Raw genomic sequence first — 23,449 nt, 5'->3', positions numbered from 1 at the left:
TTGCTGTGCTGTGAGTGAGTCTGAGTGTGTTTGTGTGCGTGCATGACTAAATGCGTGTGTGCATGTTTGTGTATGTATACTTACAGATGTGTATGTGGGGGAGGGAGGGGTGGGTTTTGTCATTTTTATTATTTATTGTTTGTTTTTTCTTATTTTTTGTAAAGCACTTTGTGTTGCATTTTTATGTATGAAAAGCGCTATATAAATAAAGTTTGATTTGATTTGATTTGATTTGATTTCTTAATTCATACAGTTCACATAAAATAATTTAGACAAACTGGCTTGTGAAACAAAATTTTAAAAATGCTCGGAAATTATTAAATGAGATCTTTCTATTAAGATTTATAAAAGTTAGGCTTTATGACATAATGTTTTACAGATACTCTCATCATCTATTTATTGAAAACTGTTAGAAAAGCTTTAATTAGTGTAACACTTCAGTAAACAAGTTGTCTTGAAAAAACTGTAGCCCCCAAATGGATCACATGCTCAATTACAAAGTATAAGTCATGCATTGAATGAGTTTTGTCTTTTTACAACAACATGATGTCCATACTGAGGATACAGAGCTAACGTCTTGTTATAGCTAGTTGGTGGTGCATGAAATTGTACCATATTGCGTTTTGCAGATCTCACCTGCTCATCAAAATGACATAGTGCAAGAACACATGTTCAGAGTGCACAGTGGGAATAAAAGATTCACAATCTCTCTATATAAGATGGTTTTAGAGCTGTTATTTCAGTTCTGTCAAAAAGTTGCATAATGTTGCTTTAATTTCAAACACTTTTCTTATTAAGTTAGATTTCTTCATTCATACAGTTGACATTAAATCATTTAGACAAACTGGCTTATGACACAAAATGTAAAAAATGCTGGGAAATTGTTAAGTATGATCTTTCTATCAAGTTCTATAAAAGTAAGAATTTATGACCTGATGTTTTACAGATACTAATCTCAGTTATTTATTAAAAACTGAAAGAAAAGATTTAATTAGTGTAACACTTCAGTAAACAAGTTGTTGTCACATGCTCAATTACAAATTATAGGTCATGCATTAAATGAGGTTTGTCTTTTTTAAAAAGCAGGATGTTCATATGGAGAAACCAGAGCTAACTTCTTGTTTTAGCTAGCTGGTGAATTCGTACCATATCACGTTTTGCAGATCTCACCTTCTCACCAAAATGACATGTGTTCAGGCCGCATAGTGGGAATAAAAGAGTCATCAAACTCTATAAAATGGTTTTAGAGATATTATTTCAGCTTTTAAAAAAAAGTTGCATAACGTTGCTTTAATTTCAAACACTTTTCTTATTGATTTAGATTTCTTCATTCATACAGTTGACATAAAATAATTTACTGGGAAATTATTGAATATATTCTTCCCCTCAAGTTTTATAAAAGTTAGAGCAGGACATGATGTTTTACAGATACTCATCTCAGTTATTTATTGAAAAAAGAAATGCTTTAATCAGTGTTACACTTTAGTTAACAAGTTGTTGAAAAACAGTAACCCCCCCAAAGGATCACATGGTGCACTTAAATGCATTTAAACTGTGAAACGTGGCATGAAATTCTTAACATGCACAAAATTGACCTCAGGGTCTGATATGGCAAGGAATAATAATTGGTGTATCAATACCACAGCCTTTTGTAAAGCCTGGGAAAATGTTGTTTTGAGACACTGGGTAGTCTAAAATGCATTTAACAGCATGACGCCCTTGAACACAGTGATATCATTATATGTTCAAATATCAGTATATAAATTAAGATAATTGCAGTTTAGTGCCATTGCAAGCTCAAATTTCATAAATAAATGGCATGCATCCATGCATGATATGGCACAATTACTGTTAAAAATATGCAATAAACTGCTCTGATAACCTGACAGCAGAATTTAATAAAGCACAATATAATCATATCATAATATAAAGGTAACATGCAGTAACACTGAGTTATTGCCCTGTCCTGATTGTATACAGGCAGAACACCAGCTGCAGAAAAGCATCAGAGTGGAAACAGCCTCACTCAATGCACACCAGCGAATTAATCATCATACATCTGTTTCTGATAAATCCTAACAAATGCTCTATTTTCCATCCAAATCCATCAAATTCACACTTCTATAAAAGCCGAATTATACAACCTGGCAGCTGCAGTTCACACACTGAAACTAAACAGAGATCGCTGCTTGCAGACTGATTAGAGAAGCACTGATGATACAGAATCACAGACTGTTGCACTGCTCATTAAACCGGCAATAAACACGAACAGTGTGATAACAAACAGAGCGAGATGTCTAGGTATTTGTTCGGTGTAGATGCAAATGTAAAGATTTGAGCCACTGGTATTAGTTCAGTCTAACATTTACATTTACATTTAGTAATTTAGCAGACTCTTTTATCCAAAGCGACTTACAGGAAAAAGAGGAACAATCAAGGTATGGTGCAATAAGAGCCGTTAGTGCAGCAATAAGTGCTAGTGACAATTGGTTAAGGGGTAGAATTGTTGTGGTGCTAGAAGAGAAGATGCTCTCTTAAGAGCTGGGTCTTCAGGAGTTTTTTAAAGGTAGTCTTTAGGCCAACTTTCACCTACTGACTTGTGCTCAAAATCTTCCTTTTTACTCTCTTTTTCTGTGTTTTTGTTCAGTTTTAACCCATTTACCTTTTGTTTTATTCTGTAAATCTTTTGCTTTGAGAAGTTGAATAAGCTCCATGCTCATAACTCTGTATGTGTGCAGCAGTGCCACCCTGTGGCGGAGAGAGGAAATGCATAGAGGTGGAAAAAGCACTCACCCTCTAATAAATGGCAGCCACTTTAGAATGGACAGATCCTCATCAGACCTCACTAACGTCTCCTTATTGAAGTCTTTAATGGGAGGTTGACTTTTTGCCATGCTTGCAATTAAAAAAACCATAATAATGCTTCTACAATAGATTTAGAATATCATCTGTGCCACTCATTCCATCAGTATTAGAGGTTATAAGGGCTTTATTGGTTCTGAGCTCACTCCAAAATTCAATATAACCTTTAATGAGCAACTTCCAAGAAAATTCATCCTTGTTTTATTCTCATTTCTGTTCATATTGATTCCAACACATGCAATGCAATACTTTTGAAAGGTGTTTTCCACTTGAAATGTAATACTCCTTGTTTATTTTTCACATCACAGCTCACTTATCAGAATGATGTTCAAGAGGGGCTCACTGCATGTTTGCATACTTAGTTTATGTTATTTTACTGATGTCAGACCAGTCAAGCCTTCCACTGTTCCTCCTGTTCAGTCAATAATGCAGGTAAGGCTTCATTGTTAACTACCAATAGCAACATCCATATACAGGGGCGGAGCCAGATGATCCAACACCTAAAGCTGTACATTGATTGAAAAATAATAATTGCCAAGGGGATTTTTTTCCCCTGTTGAGCCTACTACCATACTTACCTTTTTCTTTATCATTCTGAAACTGTAACACAACAGATGTTGAGAATGACTCATTTCACTCCTGCCACCTAAAAGGGGCAAAAAGTTACATAGGTTAGAAATTTGGCAAGACAGTTTTCCTAGTCAGCATTACTATTTTTGTTGTAAAAAGCTGGAGTCGAGTTCACAGAATTAATGTTTAGCTGACAAATTTGTAAATAAAGGATCCCCAACAATCCCAACTAAATGCTCCGCACAGCCAGGAATTTAAATTCAAATTCAAAATTTCCAAAACACTTAATTTGTCCCTGGGGGGCAATTAAAGGCACAGAAAGCAGCAATGTATATAATGTAAACAACTGTAAAAATGTATGAGATAACACACTGTCAAAACAGAATTCAAGTAAGGTGATTGCACATAAAAATAGGCTAATGTTTAAAATGCTAAAATACTAAATCTAGAAAAATGAAATACTCACTACTGAAATACTAAAAATTTCAAATACTGAAGACTATCATGATAGATGCAATTTAGCAAGAGGTAAGTACATTACAAGTGCAAATGTCAGTCAGATGCAATTAGGCAGTGAGGAAATTCATAATGAATGTTTTTTGAGTTTGAATGTATCCTGTTGTAGCTTCCACTCCTTTGGCGGTTGACCCTTTGGCACCCACTGTAACCTTCTGCAGTCTTCAATACTCAGAATTAAATATGAGGCCAACAGAACTCTATTATATTCAAAATGACCCGTCTTCACTAAACCCCCAATATAAGCAGCTTAATTGAATTTAAACACCAAATTTCATCTTGCTTGAAGAAACAACTTGTCATTCACCACAAAATGTGTGAATACCTGAGTTTTCCCTCTTCACTTGTATTTCTATAGCTTAAGAAAAGAAAATGACGTTGTGTTCTGCATGCCTGCCATGTTGGTCATATGCTGCTGAGGACCATGTTATTTTGCCATTTATTGAAAGGAAAGTCTCTCTTTCAGCTTCAGGGTTTTCTTCTTCTTCTGAAGATGATTCATCATGCTCTGGGTTGTATTCCTCCCCATCTTCTTCTTCTGATACATCCTCCACTTCCTCTTCTGAATCAGAGTTGTCTTGCTGGACATCTGAAAAAATCTGCTCTAGAGCCTCTTCAACGTTATAACGCACACTCATGGCTTCAGCACAGACAGAATTCGGGGTCCTGTCATCTGCAGCACCTTTATAACCTCTGGAAATCCACAGAAAAAGAGCTCTGCAGTCTGCGAGAACGCCTTTGTGTTGTTTACGTCTGCTACTGTCTTGTTCACGTTTACTACTAATTGATCTGAGACTGATCAAAGGCACAGCAGTCCGCGAGACGACCACCTGATTTGTCTTGTTTAGTTCTGCTACTGATTGATCTGAGACACAACTAAAACATTGTAACATTCTGTGTTGTGTAAATAACTCTGTGACCTTGATTTCAACTCTTTTTGCCTCACGGGTCATTTTGACCCGAAGACCACCTTTGTACCTTTTTTTGTACAGCTTACATGGAAATGTGAATAAAAGCAACATTTCACTTTTTCTACTGTTGGTGCCAATCTGGGAAAAGTCATAAAATTTCAAGTAAAAAAAATATCGTTTAGGGGATTTTTTTTTGGTTTTTAACACAGTGGCGGGTCATTTTGACCCGAGGACAACAGGAGGGTTAAGTAAATAGCATAGTAGTAGTGTTGGTGGTGGTAGTCGAAGCATAAAACAACTCCCCATGATAATGCTAGGGTGGATCTATAGATGGCGATATTTCCCCAGTAATAGAACTTTTGCTCCATTGATTTGCTGGTCCAGTCAGTGAGAGTCAGGGGAAATTACACCTAGTTGAAGGTATTTTAAAAGCTTTAAAGATTTGGTGTGTTTAAGAAAAACATTTGGACCTGGAGCCCCAGAAGTCAATCTTACAATATCAACAGGTTGGTGGTTGGTCGGCCCCATATTAGATCCCGTGTTCCCTCATGGACCGACCCTCCATCCCAAATTAGGCCTTATGTTCCCTCAGCCCATTGTTCCCTTATGAAGATTTTTAAAACCCCACATTAGGCCTTGTGGTCTCTCAACAACAACTTAGGCACTACATACCCTTAGCATCAACATTTTGACATGTTTGTCCTTGACACACATTCATTTCTGTTTATAACTTCATGAGATATTGTGCAAACAATACACATGCATCTCAACAAATTACAATATCATAGAAAAGTTTATTTATGTCAATAATTCAATTCAAAAAGTGGAAATAACACATTATATTCTGCCCTACAAAGCCAAACTGTGGTAACTACTTAAAGGGTAAAACTGAGAAAAATTGCTTTGAAGTTTCAAACATTTTTTAACTGGGCAGCCAAATGGGTTATAGGTAGGTAAGTGATATGACACTCATTTCTACATGTATTGATGATGTCATTTTTATGCTCAAAAATCATGAAGATTTATTTAGCCTTTGACCCCAAAAATGTAGTTACTGCACTCTTTGCATTGCTGTAAAAGGATCTAATAGTAATGCACAAACACAGTGCAGTACAGTACTACAAAAGTGTTTAACAATTCTATTCAAAGAGTTGTGTATTTTAGACTTAATATTATAAAGTAATGTTATATCTTAGTCTAAATATGAATTTATCTCACTTTTTTACTTACTTATAATTTATATTATTCTTGTCTTCATGATTCAACACATTATAGAAATACAAGGCTACACTGTATCACACTATTATTTCTCTGAAATAAAGAAAAAATTAAATCTAAAACTTTGTCACAAGATAAAGCAGACATCAAGGAGTTCATTTTTAGTTATAACTCAATTTCGACCAAAAATGTAATCACTGCAGTTAGGCTTGGTAGGGCAGTATAGGTCCATTACACACAGAATGAAACAATGCACATCTTAATTTATTTAATTGCTTCTAATAATAATGATTATAGCCATTGATAAAGACCTAAAATTCAGTGTCTCAAAACACTTGAATATTGCAAAAGACCAATTTTAAAAAGTATGTTTAATATGGAAATCTTGGCAAAGTATGTCCATCTATATGCACTCAATACTTGGTTGGGGCTATTTGACTTGAACTACTGGAAATGGACTTTTCCATCATATTCTAATGTATTGAGATGCACCTGTACATGACAACAGACAGACAGACAGAACAATATTAATACTTCCTTTGCAGAGGCACTGAACTGAGGGAACATAGTGCCGAGGGAACATAAACACGCTCCCCAGCTGGATCACACTTAGTATTCCTATCGAATGCCTCTCCTCCAGGTATTTAACCTTGGGCTAATTCCCCACGTCCAGGAGATGTTTTGTTTAAAGAGTTCTTGCTTACAAGATCCAGCTTTTACAAACCACGTCTTTAAATGCAGAAGATGTCACTATCCTAAAAATATTCTGCAACCACAAAGCTCCTTGCCAGAATTTAAGTAGTAAGTAAGTTCTGCAGCGACATGTTATGAATTTAGACCGCATTTAGCATTTTTCTTCATTAAAATGTTTTAAGTGTCACACATTTCAGGAAATGTTTTGTTGCACATAATACATTTTAACAAGTGCCGTGGTGATGCATTCCTTCCCAAGTGTTACGGATTAATATGGTAATGCTATTCTAATGAAACTCTGATGAGATTTTAATTATTCTGTTCCATTTTGTTTCTGTTTCGTAGATACGTTTCGTGAGCCATGAAAAGTGACACTTGCCCCAGTGTGCATCTGTGTGAGCCTGCTTACAGAACCGCTATCCTCATCCCTTATTTATTTATTTTCTCCTAAAATTAACTAGCAATTCAGTCTGATTACCAGGCTAAATTTACATACATAATGCAGCATCGGACACTTTGTGCTCCATGTACAGGTGCATCTCAATACATTAGAATATGGTGGAAAAGTCAATTTCCAGTAGTTCAAGTCAAATAGCCCCAACCAAGTATTGAGTCATATAGATGGACATACTTTTTAGAGGCCAATATTTCCATATTGAACATTCCTTTTTAAATTGGTCTTTTGTAATATTACATTTTTTGAGGCAATTCATTTTAGGTCTTCATTAAATGTATGTCATAATCATTATTATTAGAAGAAATTAAATAAATTAGGACATGGAGTGTTTCATTCTGTGTGTAATGGATCTATATAATGTGTTATTTCCACTTTTTGAGTTAATTACTGACATAAATAAACTTTTCTATGCTATTCTAATTTATTGACATGCATCTGTACTTTTGGCTGGTTCTGTAGCCGCTCCACTCCAACTTTTCTTCCAGGTGAACAGAGTTCACATGTTCTCCTTTTCAGAAACTCTTCCTCTGTTTCTCAATCTGAAAAGGTCAGCAGAGACAAAAAGGTCAGGAGGGATCGACCTGCCTCCGCCCACGCCAGGAACAACACTGATGATGATATCACTGCTGACTGGAGAGATGTTGTTGTGTGTTTGGGAGGGTGGTGGGTGGTGGGTGGTGGGTGCAGGTGTCTCTGCAGCAGTGCATGGTGTTCTGCATGACGGCAATTATAAGTGACCCTTTGAACCATGAGTCACTTTCCTGGGAATAAAATTAAGCCCGGTAGATAAAACAAAACTGAAAGGTCCTCTGAGTCATATTTCTTCTTTTAACTAACACCTACGCTGCCAAGAAAAAATGTTTCACACCGGTTTCTCCCTTCACCCACTCAGAGACGCGGCACTGTGCCCTTTCCGCCACATGAAGGCGCTGCTGCATCACCTTTTAGGAGCCGAGACCGCTTAAGTCAGACGGAAAATATGTGTGTAGCGAATGTAGGTGGTGGTTGTTATTGTGATTCAGCTCCTCGCCACCGGAGTGAGACCTCTCAGAGGCACACTGGATATTTTTCAAAGATGGATGGGGAAACAACAACAAATGAAAAGCCTTTGGGTATTATGAATTTGATTTAGTGGCTTAATTCTCAAGTGAGACTGAAAAAGGGGGGATAGAGAAACATCCATATGCAGTAGTTCACAGAGAGTGGTACAGTAAATTACATGTTCAAGGGAAACAAATTACTACCTGAAAGCCTGTTTACTGTTCACAGCACCCATCCACACACACTTATTACACACAGGGCTGCTTTTTATGGCTTCTCTTTCCTTTCCTTTTGCTTGGAAACACTCTTGACCCTTACTCTGGTCAATTATTAAGCATTGAACGGATATTTATTCACAATAATTAGAAGCTACGGCACTAATATTCGTCCTGTGTGGTGGCAAAAGACATAAAAAAGCAAATGAGAAACATCTTTGTAGAGCCGTTTTCAAATTAATGAATTTTTCTGCTGAATAAAAGTGACTGAATTAAAATGAATGTCATGTAATCTGAACCATGACTGTGAATTACTGAATAAGCAGGCCTCCACCGGAATACTGCTGAGCTCAATTATGCCCGGCCTTTCTTTGCAGCGATGGTTTATAGCTGCCAAACTGATGACTTGTCCAGAAGCACTGTCCACTCAGGTATGCTATTTACAAATGAAGCTTTGCACCATATTATCTTTTACAGTACATAAATAATCAACCTCTCAAAAAGCTGACATGTGCAGAACTGTAAAAAGACAAGAAGACTGACATTTAGTACTCATCCTATAAGTCATACTGTACTTATGTAGCAGACAACAATTCACTACTCTTAGATTACTTTTTTATTACCTTCAGCAAATTGTCAGTGAAGCCAAACACGCTTGATATCCAATATATTGCTTTGTGTTTTCTGCACTTCCGCTCTGTAACTGTGTAATTGCTCTTGCAAAGAGGATCTAACTTTGCAAATAGTTTTGGTTTTACTTATGAAATGTTTTTCTTGCACAGACTTCTATTCAACGTGATGGAGACGTATGGGCTATCTGTCTGTGGTGCAGGATGTACAACAAATTACATCTAAAAAAACACATATTTCCCTGAAACGAGACAGTAAATCTGAAACCACTTTCACTTCCATTCTCTTTGTTCTAGCGCTTCACACTTTCTCACTTCTGCATCGGAGTCTTAAGTCTCAAGACGGTTGATGGTTTAACATGTGAGAAACGTTTTTTTGTCCCAACATCCACATGTGACCTTGTGAATACATGTTGTCCCCACAATTCAATTCAAAACACACTACTCAGATGTACTTAAATGTGTACTAGGAGTCTTTTCTTTCTCTGTAGATGTCGAAACTGCTACTTTCTGGCAGACAGATGGATAAAAGATATTGATATCATAATTTGGGATATCTATCTCAGCTGAGCATCTGATCAATGGCGGCCTATTGTGAAATCTCAGTTTCCATGGTGAAAACTGTCGAAAAGTTTGCTTCATCTGTCTAGACACATTGTCACAACTGACCAGAGTTATCAAGAAAGATAAAAAAAAAAAAAAACATTGACTATCAAACCTATTTGGTTTCTCTCAACACTCAAATGAGCAGTACTGAATTGTCGCTGACTGTTTTGAGGAAATGTGATTTGAAACCAGCAATCTAGGCTGTAACAGATAAGTGATGATGCTGTTATTGGGGAACAAATGGTAACATGATGCCTTTTGATATGAATGAGGACTGAAGGCAATATTACACTTGAGTGTATAAGATGTCAGAGCCTCTGCCCTGTGCTGATGCTGTGCCAGTCTGAAGGTCAAGCTGAGTGTCACCCTTCGGGGGGGGGAGCTGCACCCTCCATCGCCCCAGTGGCACCAGCTCTGTCAATGAGCCCGACTGCAGTACAATAACCTGACACTGGTGTGCGCACTGCAGCTTCCACTCCATCCTACTTCCATCAGGAGTCAAGTCAGCCAGCGAGAGCCACACACAATCAGGAAATCAGACCGCCGTGCCTTCAAAATAAATGGCCCAACGATTAAACTTTAAAAACAGATGCATAGGGAATACAGTCACTGTATTTACATTGGGTCTCCATTACAAGTTGTAAATGGTGGTGTGCTGGTTTGATTGTGAGTTTGACCAAAACTAACACCTATTTGTCTTATGGTATTTTTCAAAACTGTGAATAGTCTTCTTCCTCTTCTTCCTCTCCTTTTTATTGTCTGAAAAGCAGTTGTGTATTATTAAAATATATGTATGTAGGAGTAAATATTTTGTTAAATAAACAAATAAATAAATTATGGATGAAAGTGTAGGCCTATTTATGCAGTCACTTTTACAATTGTTTTCTACACAATGCATATGTATGCTATTAAGATATTTATGAGGGACATAAAAATGAATAAATAAAATAAGTTGAAAATAGACAATAAATATTGAAATACAATGATACAATAAGAGTGCAGTAAAATTAGCAAAATATAACAAAGAAATAAAGACTTTTTCAATTAGAAGAACATTTCAATTATTTATAATAATAATAATAATTATTATTATTATTCAATTCAGTTTATTTACCAGACTCATGTCTAAAAGCCACACAAGACAGGACAGATAAAAACAAACAAAACAAGACAAGCAAAACAACAACAAGTGCTTTTAGTGTGCTAACTCCTACAGATACAAACATCTGACGAGCACTCCCTTCTCTGGGAACCTAGAGGAAAATTCTCATTGCATCCTTGTAGGCAACTTGTAACTTCTGCATGCTGGATTTTTTGTAAGAATTATTATTATTATTATTATTATTATTATTATTATTATTATTATTATTAATAATAATAATAATAATAATAATAATAATAATAATAATAATAACAATAATGTATTATTACTGCTTGTATTAAATAATTTAGACCAGACACCAAATACAAAATAGAAACAAATGTATTTCCATTTTGGTGAAGTAGTCAAATGTACATTACAACACTCAATGAATAAAAAAAAAAAGATAGTACAAATTATACATCAAATTTAAATTGAAAGCAAATTTATTTGTGCTTATTTGTATAGTTAATAGAATAAAATATAATAGAATAAAATAAAACTTATTATAATTCCTTCATATGCCAGAAACATACTGTTACTGTACTCCATACAGTCTATGTACTTAGCAGCCATGCCGCCCATTAATTTGAAAATCTATGACCGGAAACTAGGTTTCCCCCCTCTCCGGTCTGCTTTGACACCGGCCATCCAACAGATCCCCACAGAGCAGCCTCGACTGCTGGATTCACAGATCCCAGCTCTCCCAGTTCCTGTTTCCGCCGCAGCCTTTCCACTTACATTTTCTGGAGCAACAAATCTCGGCTGCCCGCTGCGTCAGACCCGGTCCCCGCAGCCCCGGTCGGATGCCGCTGGAAGCCGGTGTATCATGTCAAGGTGGGTGATAACAACCGCTGCTGCATGGCGGAAACATAGGAGCTATATACGGAGCTCATAGATTACATCCCGGCCTGTTGACTGCGTCGCTGCTGAGCTCACGGTGACCAAATAGCGGTCACGGTAGGTAGGAATCTCTGGTCCCGTTATACCAGCGCCGTTACTCGGGTGTTTTTCGCTCTGCTTTATGGGGGATGTTGCGTTCATACTTCGGTGCGTTATACCCAAATAAACCGCCCCGCGTCCCCCCTTTGTTGCTTATTATTCGCGTTTGGGGGAAAGCAAGTGTTCAAAACAGTGTATCCGCGTAACGGCCGCGGCAGTTTAGCCTGAAACGTCTTATAAGACCGCGGCATTACCTGAAACCGTGCCGTGTTTATTAGCGGTTTATTTTAGCGGCATTTTTCTTTTTTTCACACAGCTAACGGCATCAACAGTGCTAGGAGCGTGTAGCATATAAGCTAGCTGTCTGTCTGCGTTTGTTTTCTGTTTGTCGAGGGTGAGTTCCCACCGTTAAATGAGAGTGAAATGACCTCCACCCTCGCAGACACACACTCACACTCATAACGCGAAAATAAAGACACATGACATGGGGAGGTGTCTTGACAAGTGTGTGTATGTGTGTATGTGTTATCCTTCTTGTGGGTTTTTATGTGTGGCAGACAAAGCCTGTGTTTCAGCCTCGGTGCACCGCTGCTAGTATCAGGGAATGGCTTTGTAATAATCACCACAGCCAGGCGTGCGTTTGTTTTCAGTATCTGGAGGTGTGGTTAATGTGTAATGAGGCCTGATATGTGATTAGGATATATATGTATAAAAAAAACAACCCACACAGCTCAGTTCTAGCTTCATCTTCATCACATGAGGACAGTCAGAGAGGGATGCAGAGCAGGGTGCTTTCTGCTCCCATCCCCATCTCTCTCTCTCTCTCTCTCTCTCTCTCTCTCTCTCTCTCTCTCTCTCTCTCTCTCTCTCTCTCACACACACACACACACACTTTGCAGAGCTGATGATAATACAGATGGCAGCAGACGGTGTGTGTGTTCAGTGTAGCTCAACTGATAGAGTCTGGCGTCAGTGCTGGTGAGGCTAGAGGTTCAATTCCCAGCAGCATTGGAAGATGTGTGCTCTCATAGTGGTGCACAACTCTCAGTATACGGATGGGAGTAATATCGTCATGATCTGAAGCTGAAAGCATGTCAAGAAAGGAACAGTGTGCTCTTTTTAATCTAATGCAATATGACAGAATCAATGAAAAACAGGTGCAATATCTTTTTTTTTTTGCAATAAATTAATCTGCCATCTAGATGCAGATGGATTTTTTGTAGTATCACATGTCACTTAATGTCTTCAGGTGATATTACAAGACATATTTCATCCCTGTGGCACACACTGTTTTTTTCTATTTCTTTGACAGCATATTGTCTGATGATAAATTATTGGCTCATAGTCTTGTATAGTGTCACAATTATCCCCAAGTTTCGATCCATTTTGCAACCAATATCCATTGTGTTCTCATTTGAATTGTCACTGCTGACAAGGGGGAAACTCAACACCTATGGACAACTAATGCATCATTAATGTTATCTAATAAAGTCAGCCTGGGTAACTGGAAGCAGATTGATTGAGTTAGTAGCCCTCGCCCATTCATGAATAAGTAAACAGCCATATATATTGCAGTGACAGCAGTCTATGCGATGGCAGGGGAGCTCTGTCTTGGATTTAAGAGGAATGTACTGCTTCAGATAGACTCCTGTTTAAATTTGAACAGTTTTAAACTGTCAGGAGCCAATTATTCTACATAAAGCAAAGTGACTCATGCTTTGGCAACAATTTGCTTTGATCTGGGCTTTGCCATTTTGGGAATGAATGGGCATAGCCATGGGTGGACCCATTTATATCAGCCAAGTGCAAACAATTACATTAGAGCAGTTCATTCATTCCAGGCTGTGTAATTTTGATGAAGCACTTATATTAAATAGTAGTGATAACACTCAAGCTAACCCTTGGCAGGTTTTAAGTTTTTTTGCAGATTGGCTCTAAGTGTGTGTTGTTTCTGCTTGTCGAGTTGATTGCATCGGACAATTGTTGCTTTTGCTACCATGTAGCTACTGTAACACATGATACTGCATCTATAATACAAGAGAGAAGTAGCTTTCTAGAGAGGTAGCCCCCCCTCCGCCTCGCTATTTTCTCTCCTTCCTCTTCTTCTGTTTCCCTCCTTCTCTCTCTGCCCTTTGTGCTTCCACCTTCCATGCCTCATGCCACTGTCTGTCTTCATTTTTGACTAATGAGTTCATTAAACATATTAGTGTTGCTCTGCCAAAGAGGTTAGATGCGGTGCGGTGAGCAAAAATGGGCGGTGACTCATTTCATAGTTTTATCTGTATTTAACACTGTGCACATTTGTCACGTGGAAAGCTCCATTTCTCTGTTTGGTTTAGCACAGCAAGCCTCTGCCAAGTAGAGTTTTATTTAAAATAGCAGTAGGATTTGTTTTTCATTTCAATTCTGTCTGCAATACCAGCCTGTCACCTGCACAGCAAGTGCCTCTGTTTGCATGAAAAGCCATTCTAATTTCAAGCATCACAGTGTTTTGGCTCACTGTACTGTGTGTGTATAATGCTTGATATTGGCTTCAGTGTGCTGTTCATACATCCCCTTTTTTGCACCCTGTTGTCCCAGATATATCCTTTTTTCCCCCCCTGAAAACGTCAGATGGATGAGGAGAGAAGGCTGAATAGAGCTATGGAGGAAACAAACAGCACATTTTGAAGACATGTTCCCAGTTTGGGGGCCCCATGCAACAAACAAAAAAGAAACGTTGAAGTGAAGAGGCTATGCAAGACACGGCAATGCTTGTAGCGAGCTGCAGTAACAATGCTACCCAAAGAGGAAGCATTGTTTTGTCGGTATTGTTAATCTCTGTGCAGGGTATTTTCTGCTCCCCAATTCCAAACAATGTACTGTAAATAGAGTAGAAGCCATTGAAAAGAAGATTTTGCCTTTGTTGTATCTGCTTTGAGGAAAGAAAACACTGAAATGATTATGGATACATGGAAACACATCCATTTCTGAGTCATATTATTAAACACTTGGTTTGCCAAGACAAGGCAGATAAAGAGAAGCTGGTTCATGCATATGGTTCAGTGAACAATGTCCGGTTTTGGCATTTGGCAGGCATTTTTTTGTATGAGAGTGGTGCTTAATACCCGTTTTCTGTCTCCTCTACCCACCAGGTTTTAAAGACACCTCTAAAGACATGAGAAAATAATCATTAACCTCTTAAGATGTTAATGACTTTGCAGGGAGTCTTAGTGACGTCTGGTGCATCGGAGCAGGGGCTGTGTCAGGTGCAGGCACATACCTGTGGTTTCTTGCAGAACGCAGCCTCTCTAAAAGGGCAAAATCTGTAGGAAAAAGGCTTTTCTGCCATCACTCTTCTCCTGCTCTCATCCTACGAGAGGGCCATTATTATCTGTATTGTAAGACAGAGTGTCTGTCTAGCGATCGTACGAGCCAATCACAGGGCGAGTGTGGGGCAGGTTTCCATGGAGAAAAGTGAGCCGGGCCGTGAGGCTGCTGAAGCTCAGCTTGAGCAGCCTAGCCTGATCCAGGCTGATAGCATTCTCCGGCAGCAGAAAAAGAAAGGGCCCCAGCAGGCCTGTCCTGCTGTCTGCCTGTCTAAATGTCTCGTTGCTTGTCTACCTGTCTTACTCAGCTGAATGTCTAAAGACAGGCGGGAAGAAAGGGACTTCTGAATAGGAATTCAGTCAGACAGCCACAATAGGAGCTTGGCCCGATAGCCATGTGGCATCAGATTGGATTTGTGTAGGGACTGGATCTAGATCACATAATGCCTTAGCCTCAGCTGTCTTGGGTGGGTTTGGAGCATGTGTGAATGTGTGTTGGGTTTGGGTTGAGGCGAGGTGGACCAGTCAGAGATCCTGACCTGGACTCCCCCTCAAAGAGTGTGCTGCCCCAGCTCTGTTTGGCCCTGCAGGGAGGCTGCCCGGCCTGCAGTGCTCTCACATCAGAGAGGATGTGTACTTGTGTGTGTGTGTGTGTGTGTGTGTGTATGTGTGCGTGTGCGCGCACTTATGTGTGCTTGCTTTTGCTGTATCTTGGGGAGTTATTGCTGCTGCAGCCTGAGCTGGGAAGTGGGTCTTACGACATTTCTTCTCGGCTCATTGGAGCCGTCCAGAAATAGGCATGTACCCATCCACATGCAGCGCTTAAATTCTCTCCTTCCCCTTTTTTTCCCTCCTTTGCAGTAGAAAGAACCTAACTAGCCCTTGTTGCACAGCCACCTATGTGCCTTTGGTGTTAATTTGTGTTTATGAACTGTTAATACATATATATGTTAGGGATGTACATGAAGACTCAAGTACTTGATTTGGACAACAGAATTAAACATATAGGGTACATGGCTTGCATTGTTTTTGTATTTTTTGCCTTGTGACACTATGAAGTGCTTCTATGACAAGCCATTAGCAAAATCTAAGTTTTTTGAGGTAAGCTTTGGTGTTGCATATATGTCTCAGGCATCTATTGTGAAAGGAAAGAAAGAAATGCGTGACCTCCTTGTCATTATTTAATTATTTGTTATATATTACGTTCAGTCAGAGTCATGTCCGTTCAACAGTGATGGTTGTTAACTAATAAAAACAACAACTCATAAGTCCTATGCAACTTAAAATTTGCGAGTATTTGAGTACTATAATAATTATATGCATGAAAAAATGCCCATCAGTTATATATAGGCATGCACACTATAATAATATCTGTCTGTGCTCAGCAACAGTACAAGAAGAATGCAGTGAACTTTGTGGAGCCTCCTCTGCATGAGGAACTGTATTCACATGGGTATGACACACACTGAGAATTTTTAGCTCATCAGAAGTTGCTGAAGGACTCGCTGTGGGACACAAACAGCCCCCCTTCTCGCTGCCAGCCAGCCACCCACCTACCCACAAAATCCCCTGATGCTTAGTGCCTATGGCCCATCAAACAGCCTTGTCAGCCCCTCTGAGTCCCCAGCTCAGGCCAGGATCAGAGCAGGCATGGAGGGCTGGAGGGATTCAGGGACGCTGCTAAAAATTCTCAGCCGCATGACAAGATACTGCACTGTCTGGCTCTTATGCACCCCACAGCGTCAAACTTAAAACAGTATCTAAACCTACTTTGGCCCTCTAAAAGATCTCTTTCTAGCATGGGGGGCTCCTGGAAGCGTCAACCCACACTAGAGGCATCTACGCATGGAAGGGACAGAGATTTGGAGGATGGAAGAGGCAGATGGGTACGGAGGGAAAATTAGGAGAGAAGAGAGAGGTAGTAATTGGGACAGCTGCGCAGCTTGAGGCGTAAGCAGTCAGATCACCCACCTCACTCCCACTCCTCCACCATGCACTCCCTCTCCACCCCAAAAAATAAAAAAGAGCGCCAGAGAGCCAGATGCTGGCCATTAGGATCACAGTGACAATAGCCCAAATTCATTTCACAGCCAGAACACAGAATGCACAGGCCCACAAAGACACACACATGGGAATAGAAAAGAACAAGACCATGAGCTCATCTGACAGAATGGGTGCATTTCCCACACTTGGGTAGAAAGGTTGTGTGACAGGCTTGCCTCTGCATGGGGGTTTGTAGATATTATTCTGCTTTCAACAGGAAGCCCAAATTCCCAGCAGCCACTTCACCTCTACCCACACACATGAGGACTATTGAATGGCCTCCATTTAGCCAGTGGTATCTGATCCAGTGCTGGCTGGTATTGGTTGGCCTGTGTGTGACCTCCACACAGGTCCAGAGTGGGTTCAACCCCAGGCCCCTGGAAAGTGGGACCTGGACCATGATGAAAGGCCTGCATTATCTTTCTCACAGGCGGGGGGCTGTTTTTGTCATTGGTGCCAGTCTTGCTTCCTGGAGGGTTATTTTGCCATGGCAGGGGAGTGTTTGTGGATTTTTGCTGTTACACTATTGATCCCCAAGGGAATATTCATCTCTGTGACCTCCCATGTGAGGTCATGATGTAAGGTCAGCTACACTGCGAAGTCCTCATAGCCGGGAGGTATTCAGTGTCTCGCTTAGCACTAAGCCCCCTCCAACATCTGTGCCAAGTTCAGAGGAGGTGAGGTGGTTAATGTGCATGTGTCCGTCTAGCTTTCAAAGAGTTCATTGTAAGTGTGTGTAGCATGTGCAGTGTGTGTTACTGATGGTTGGCGGTGTACGGCGGCGGCTGAGAGGATTGTGAGGGATCGTAGAGGATTGGCCTGATTGGATTTCCGTTGCAGGAGTCCTGTCACCTGGCGCAGCATGGCGCTCTGGAAGACAGCAGGGTAGCAATCAGACAGCAGTCACACTGTGAATATACTGCAGAATCTGCATTGAGGCACTGCAGATGGAAGCATCCTCTTTGCAGAGAATAGAGATAAACTTCCTGATAGTCAAGTCAGGCCAGTTTTATTCATATAACCCAATATCGCAAATCTGAAATTTGCCTCAAGGGGTATATGACACTCTCTGTCATTGGACATGTTTTTGGATAAGGTAAAACTCCACACATTCACAAAAAAACATTTAATATGGGGGAAAAAGTGGAGGCAACCTCAGGAAGAGCAAGAGAAGAGGAGGCAGGGTTTGTCCCATTATGTTTTAAGGTTAGGAATGAGCTTGAATTGAAATAGACTCCTTGAAAATTAATTGAATTTCAACAAGATACTATATAAAACTCTGGAAATAAGTAAACTTAATATATAATCTGAGTTATTATGAATATCTGGTCAAATAAATAACCTGTGAATAAACGTTGATTGCTGTGGGTATTGGGTATGTGGGTATATATACATTTTTAGCAATTGTAACTATCGTTACAATTTAGATGGGATGCTAAAGGCTTTGACAGTCTATAAATATTTGGTTTAAGTACCTTGAATGTCCTTGAAAAGTACTTATATTTTACTCTTCAGAAACTGCACAGTCCCTGAGAAGGGGTAGATCTTCCAGGACAGACTGACACGTGATTGGTGTTATAACCAACATTATAGTATAGACAATCAGAAAAGATAAATAAAACTTATGGATCCCTGAGGAGCTGAGCAACTTCCAGGTGCCGCCTACAGATAGAACCTGAATCACACAACCTGCTCTTCTCTATGGAGAACTAGAAATAGAATAGAGTACATAAAAACTCAAGAAGCAAAAGCTCAAGCTCTCCATTCACAGGAGAAAGGAATCTGACAGAGGGAAGTTAAGGTGGAAAGATGTGTTTTAAGTTTTGATTTAGATTAGATTTAGAGGCCTGAAGAGAAGGGGAGTGATAGGAAAAATGCCCTACAGTCTGCTGATTTCTTTCAACTCTGGGGACAGACAGGTCCCCTGTATTCTCACTTTAAATGATAAATGATCAATGATCACACTGGCAGGAATCCACTGTTAACTGGGCTGTGATGCTAATTTCCCCAATAGGTAGCCTCTAAAGACCAGAATACAGTACAACAACAAGACATTTTGTGTTCCTACAAAAGTACACTATGCTCTTGACTTAAAAAAAAATTCCAATATGCTTACTGTTTTTTCCTCCTACATATCGGTCTATAACCCACAGCTGAATAAAACAGCTTGTTCCATTGAGCCTGTCAGGCCTTTTCTCTGGGGGTTGTTGAAAAGCACTCTGGGAAATATGGGAAATCACTAACTGAAGTCAAATTAGACGAGGAAGGCTGAAAGAAAGTGGGTACAACAAAATAGTAATTATAACAATCACAGAATAACTCCTGGAATGCTTTGTTCATCACATATTGATGATTTTCAAGAGTGTGAGAGTATCTGAGGGTGGATTATTCTTTTCAGCTCTTCTCTCACAACTCTCCTTGAGGGCCGTGGTGGATTTAATTGAAGACATCAGCAAAGGATCAAGGTTTTATTTTACGAAGAAGGACTAGAATTTTAACCAGATTACTGTTCATTTGTAATCATTAACATACGTGATTGGAGTTGGATATACCTGGATATTATATGCAGTGGTACTTAGGTGGACAATGCCAGTCCCTCAAATAATGAAGAATGGATGAAATATCTGCATGTTCATCTTACAAACGGAGGGATCACAGAAGTGTTAAGGAGAGGATTACACCGTGATCCTCACACAATGATTTGACATTAATTCATACGGGTGCAATTTGCTCCCACAAAGACAGAAGAGAGTACCACAGAGAGCTAGAACTGCGAAATGTGGACAAAATATCACATCAGCATTATTTAGACACATATCGCAGTAGCGGTGCATTTGAAGAACAGATTTAATGATATATTAACTGAATAGATGTGACTTGAAACAAATCCAGAAGAACGATCTGGACAGTTGTGGGAATATCTCCCATCGGACCACTCAGTGATGTCCAATCTCTTGTTGCTTAATGATATTTCTGGGTACTAAGGAGTCCTGTGTGCCAGAAAAGTCTCATTCCCAATGTTTCAGTTATTGATCGAGTTATAAAATGAAGTTATGATTCTCATGTTGCAGGCCTTGCATTATAGATATTCTTTTATACTGCAATATCAATAAATATCTTCAGGTCTTGTACAGTGCGGGTACAGCAGGTGTTTGCAGGTTGCAAGGGGTTGTTCACATAAATAATGTGCATGTCTAGTGAAAAGTAACATGTATTACTCAAGACAACACAGATCTCATTGGCTGCCAAGGGCTTTCCATCAAATGGGGGCAAATTGATTTTTTAGTTCCACATCGCTTCAAAAATAAATAATTGCAGACGTGAAAAGGGCTGGTGCATTCTTGTGTAAACAGTTCCCATAATGTGGAGGGTAAATTGAGCTGTACATTTGCTAGAAAGCAGTGTGTAAGTTGGACTCATTATGTTTGCCACATGCCACCCGCTGGCCTCGGCCATGTTTCCTGCATGTCACACTACAAATGAACAACTGCTTCATGTATAATTTCTAAGAAACGCACATCCTCTTGTTGTTTCAGCTTTTGAGTGCAGTGTGAAAAACCGCAATACAACTTAAATCATTTGTCTACAGGATATAATCTCTCAGTATAGAGCTAGTGACTGATACAGGGGAGGGTTAAGTGTTCTCCAGTGTCTCTGAAGCATCAGTCAGACATAGTGTATCTATAGTTAAGCTGGATGCATGCGGGGAGGAGTGTGATTTTTACCAGCATGTGCCTGAGCCTCAAGATTTTGAAGAATCTGTCTGAGGGCCAGGAGTACAGTGTGGTCTTTTATCAGTTTGGGATTTGGGAGATGCAGTTGCTGTGTGTCTTTGATGCTTTTTGAGGTTCCAGAGTGCACAGAAAGGAGAGGAGAGAACAAAACCCCCTGTATACTTAACGTATACAAAAAAAAAAAAAACATTGAAACTCTTACATCTTGGCGGGGCAAGACTGTGAACCCTGCTGGACCTCTTGTCCAAACCCCAAAAACTGCACTGAACTCACAGCTGGAAACAGAAACCTCTGTTTTACCGCAACAGCTCAAGAGTTTGGATTCAGTGGCATTTTATTGAATTAGAATTCAGTATGAAATCCACTTCTCAAATCTGAATCCTCATATAATCCCTGCCCTTTGAAAATAGCCAAATAATAAAAAATAAACTCTTACGATGGGATCACACCAAAGACTGTTTAAAATTGGATGATGCGGTTCCTTTCGTCTGTACAAAAATGAAGCCAAAATATCCAGGATAGGGGGGCTGCCATTATGTACATGTGGAGCCAGAGTCTTAAGTAGTGATAAGGCGCTCCAGTGATAGCGCTTCCCCACTAATCGCAAGTCAGCCACAGCTAGTCATGACATTCCACCCCTGTTTTATAGCATCAAATAACTCATCAAAACCAAACATGTTGGGTCAATAAACGGCTGAATATATATTAGCGTGAAAGGAACTATCTAAAATGACAGAAACCATCTTTGGGAAAAAATATGTTTAACATACACTTTGATTTTTTAGTTTGGCCTATGTCCCATCTGCTAACGTGGAGGGGGCAGGGCTTGTGACCTATACTGCAGCCAGCCACCAGTGGGGAGATTGAGATGTTTTGGCTTCACTTTTGGGGAGTCATCATGTCGTCACCATGGGCCACACCACAGCCTCTGGCATGATCTGGCATGGGGCCATTTTCAAACTCATTTTGTTCTTAACTACACATCTGTAGAGTTTCATGACTGCATGTTGCACGGTTGTGACTTTTGCGTTTATAAAATGTGTCCATAAACAGACAGACACATGAAAAAGTACTAAAGAACCGCTTAACTGTGGTAGTTCCCACTGTTGTAGGTGTCTCCAGGATCACATTCTGCCATGTTGACACACACTGTCAGACTGGAGAGATAAATGGTTCAATAAGATATTCATTAGCACCAGAGCTTGACAATTTGGGTATTTTGCTGAATGAGAACCAGTCCAATATGGGGCCGGCTGTCGGACCCCAATCACAATCAGCACTTTTCTAATGTGCATCCTGCTGCCTCTGCAAGCTTGTTGACGCCCCTCAGACCTCCTTCAGCATTTGTTAGAGTGGCAGCACTGGCATTCACCTATGGCAAAGCCCTTGGCAAAGCAGCATGAGACCATTTGCATCTGACATGCCTGTCATGTAGCCCCAGGGGTGTTGCATCACACGGTGTCACCACCCCCTCCTTTCTTTTCTTTTCATGTTGTCTTGGTAGGACCCTCCGCCACAACCCCACCACTCCTCATTGCCAGTGCCATCAATGCAGAAGGGACTTTAAAGGGCCCGCTTGGCAGACCCATTCCTCAGTTTTAGCTGTGGTCGGGGAGAGCAATAACAACATGCCAGTCAGATATAAGAGCCCCTAATAGGACTCAATGAGATGACACAGCAGTCCAAGGCCTATTATACTGCTGGAGCTGTGTGACAGACTGGGAGAGGAGGGGAGGGAGAGAGAGCTCTGACTGACCACATACCAAAAAACATCATGAAAGATTCCTCATGGAAACAGTAAGAAGGTGCGCAAACAACTGGATAGACAGGATGTAGGTGGTGTGAACCAATGGGATGTGTACTATCCGTCTGTGACCCAGAGCTAGTTTTGACGAGGATGAAGGAGACACTCGTGTGATGCCAGCCACACTACCAGGTTTTCAAATATGCATCTGTGAAATAGGTGTGTGACAAGCCGCTCCAGAAACAGAAAACAGCCTCCCCTAGCCTGGTTTTTTACTTTTCTTTGATCTTGTGACAACAGCAAAGAATTGAAGTTGGCACATCAACTCAGTGAGGAGCTTTAAACACCCGGCAAGGGCTTTGCCTCCTCACTTTGATTTGTAGAGTAAATGAAGGATTATTATAGATGAATCCAGTGTTATGGTTGTCCTCCAACTCTTGATGTTTTTAACAAAAACTAAAAGGGTGCAACCACCTGAACTGCTGTGCTGTCACATTAGAGGATGGATGAGACAACGCTGTATGGCACACTTACTCATCATTATTCCACATTCACAGCATGGAGAATATGAGAGTCATAATGGCACCCTATAGTCGGAGCAGAATAACGCAGCCTGCCTGCATTTGAGAGTTAATTACATGTGCTTGTACTTGTGCCAGAGAGTGGGGAAGTCTTTACAGCATGGAGAGGGTCGAGCCTGGCCAAGGTCAAGCTTTGAGGGTCAAGCTTCATCTATAAGCTTACCCTTCTGTTTGAAAACTGACCCATCCACTCGGTTAAAATAACAAAAACGCCTCTCACACTTTTTTTCCCTCCTTT

At 40.0% G+C, this 23,449-nt stretch overlaps 1 protein-coding gene across 1 annotated transcript in view; it reads left to right on the top strand.

The window, feature by feature from the left end:
• The first annotated feature begins 11,468 nt into the window (after positions 1 to 11,468).
• fut8b (fucosyltransferase 8b (alpha (1,6) fucosyltransferase)) overlaps positions 11,469 to 23,449 on the top strand; it is a 108,585-nt gene continuing 96,604 nt past the window's right edge. The window contains exon 1 of the mRNA XM_059355992.1: positions 11,469 to 11,696. The gene's annotated coding sequence lies outside the window, so the exon portion shown is untranslated. The remainder of the gene's footprint in view (positions 11,697 to 23,449) is intronic.

The sequence above is a fragment of the Centropristis striata genome, chromosome 18 (genome assembly GCF_030273125.1).
Source record: "Centropristis striata isolate RG_2023a ecotype Rhode Island chromosome 18, C.striata_1.0, whole genome shotgun sequence".
NCBI lineage: Eukaryota > Metazoa > Chordata > Actinopteri > Perciformes > Serranidae > Centropristis > Centropristis striata.
This window is presented reverse-complemented; position numbering and strand designations above follow the sequence as displayed.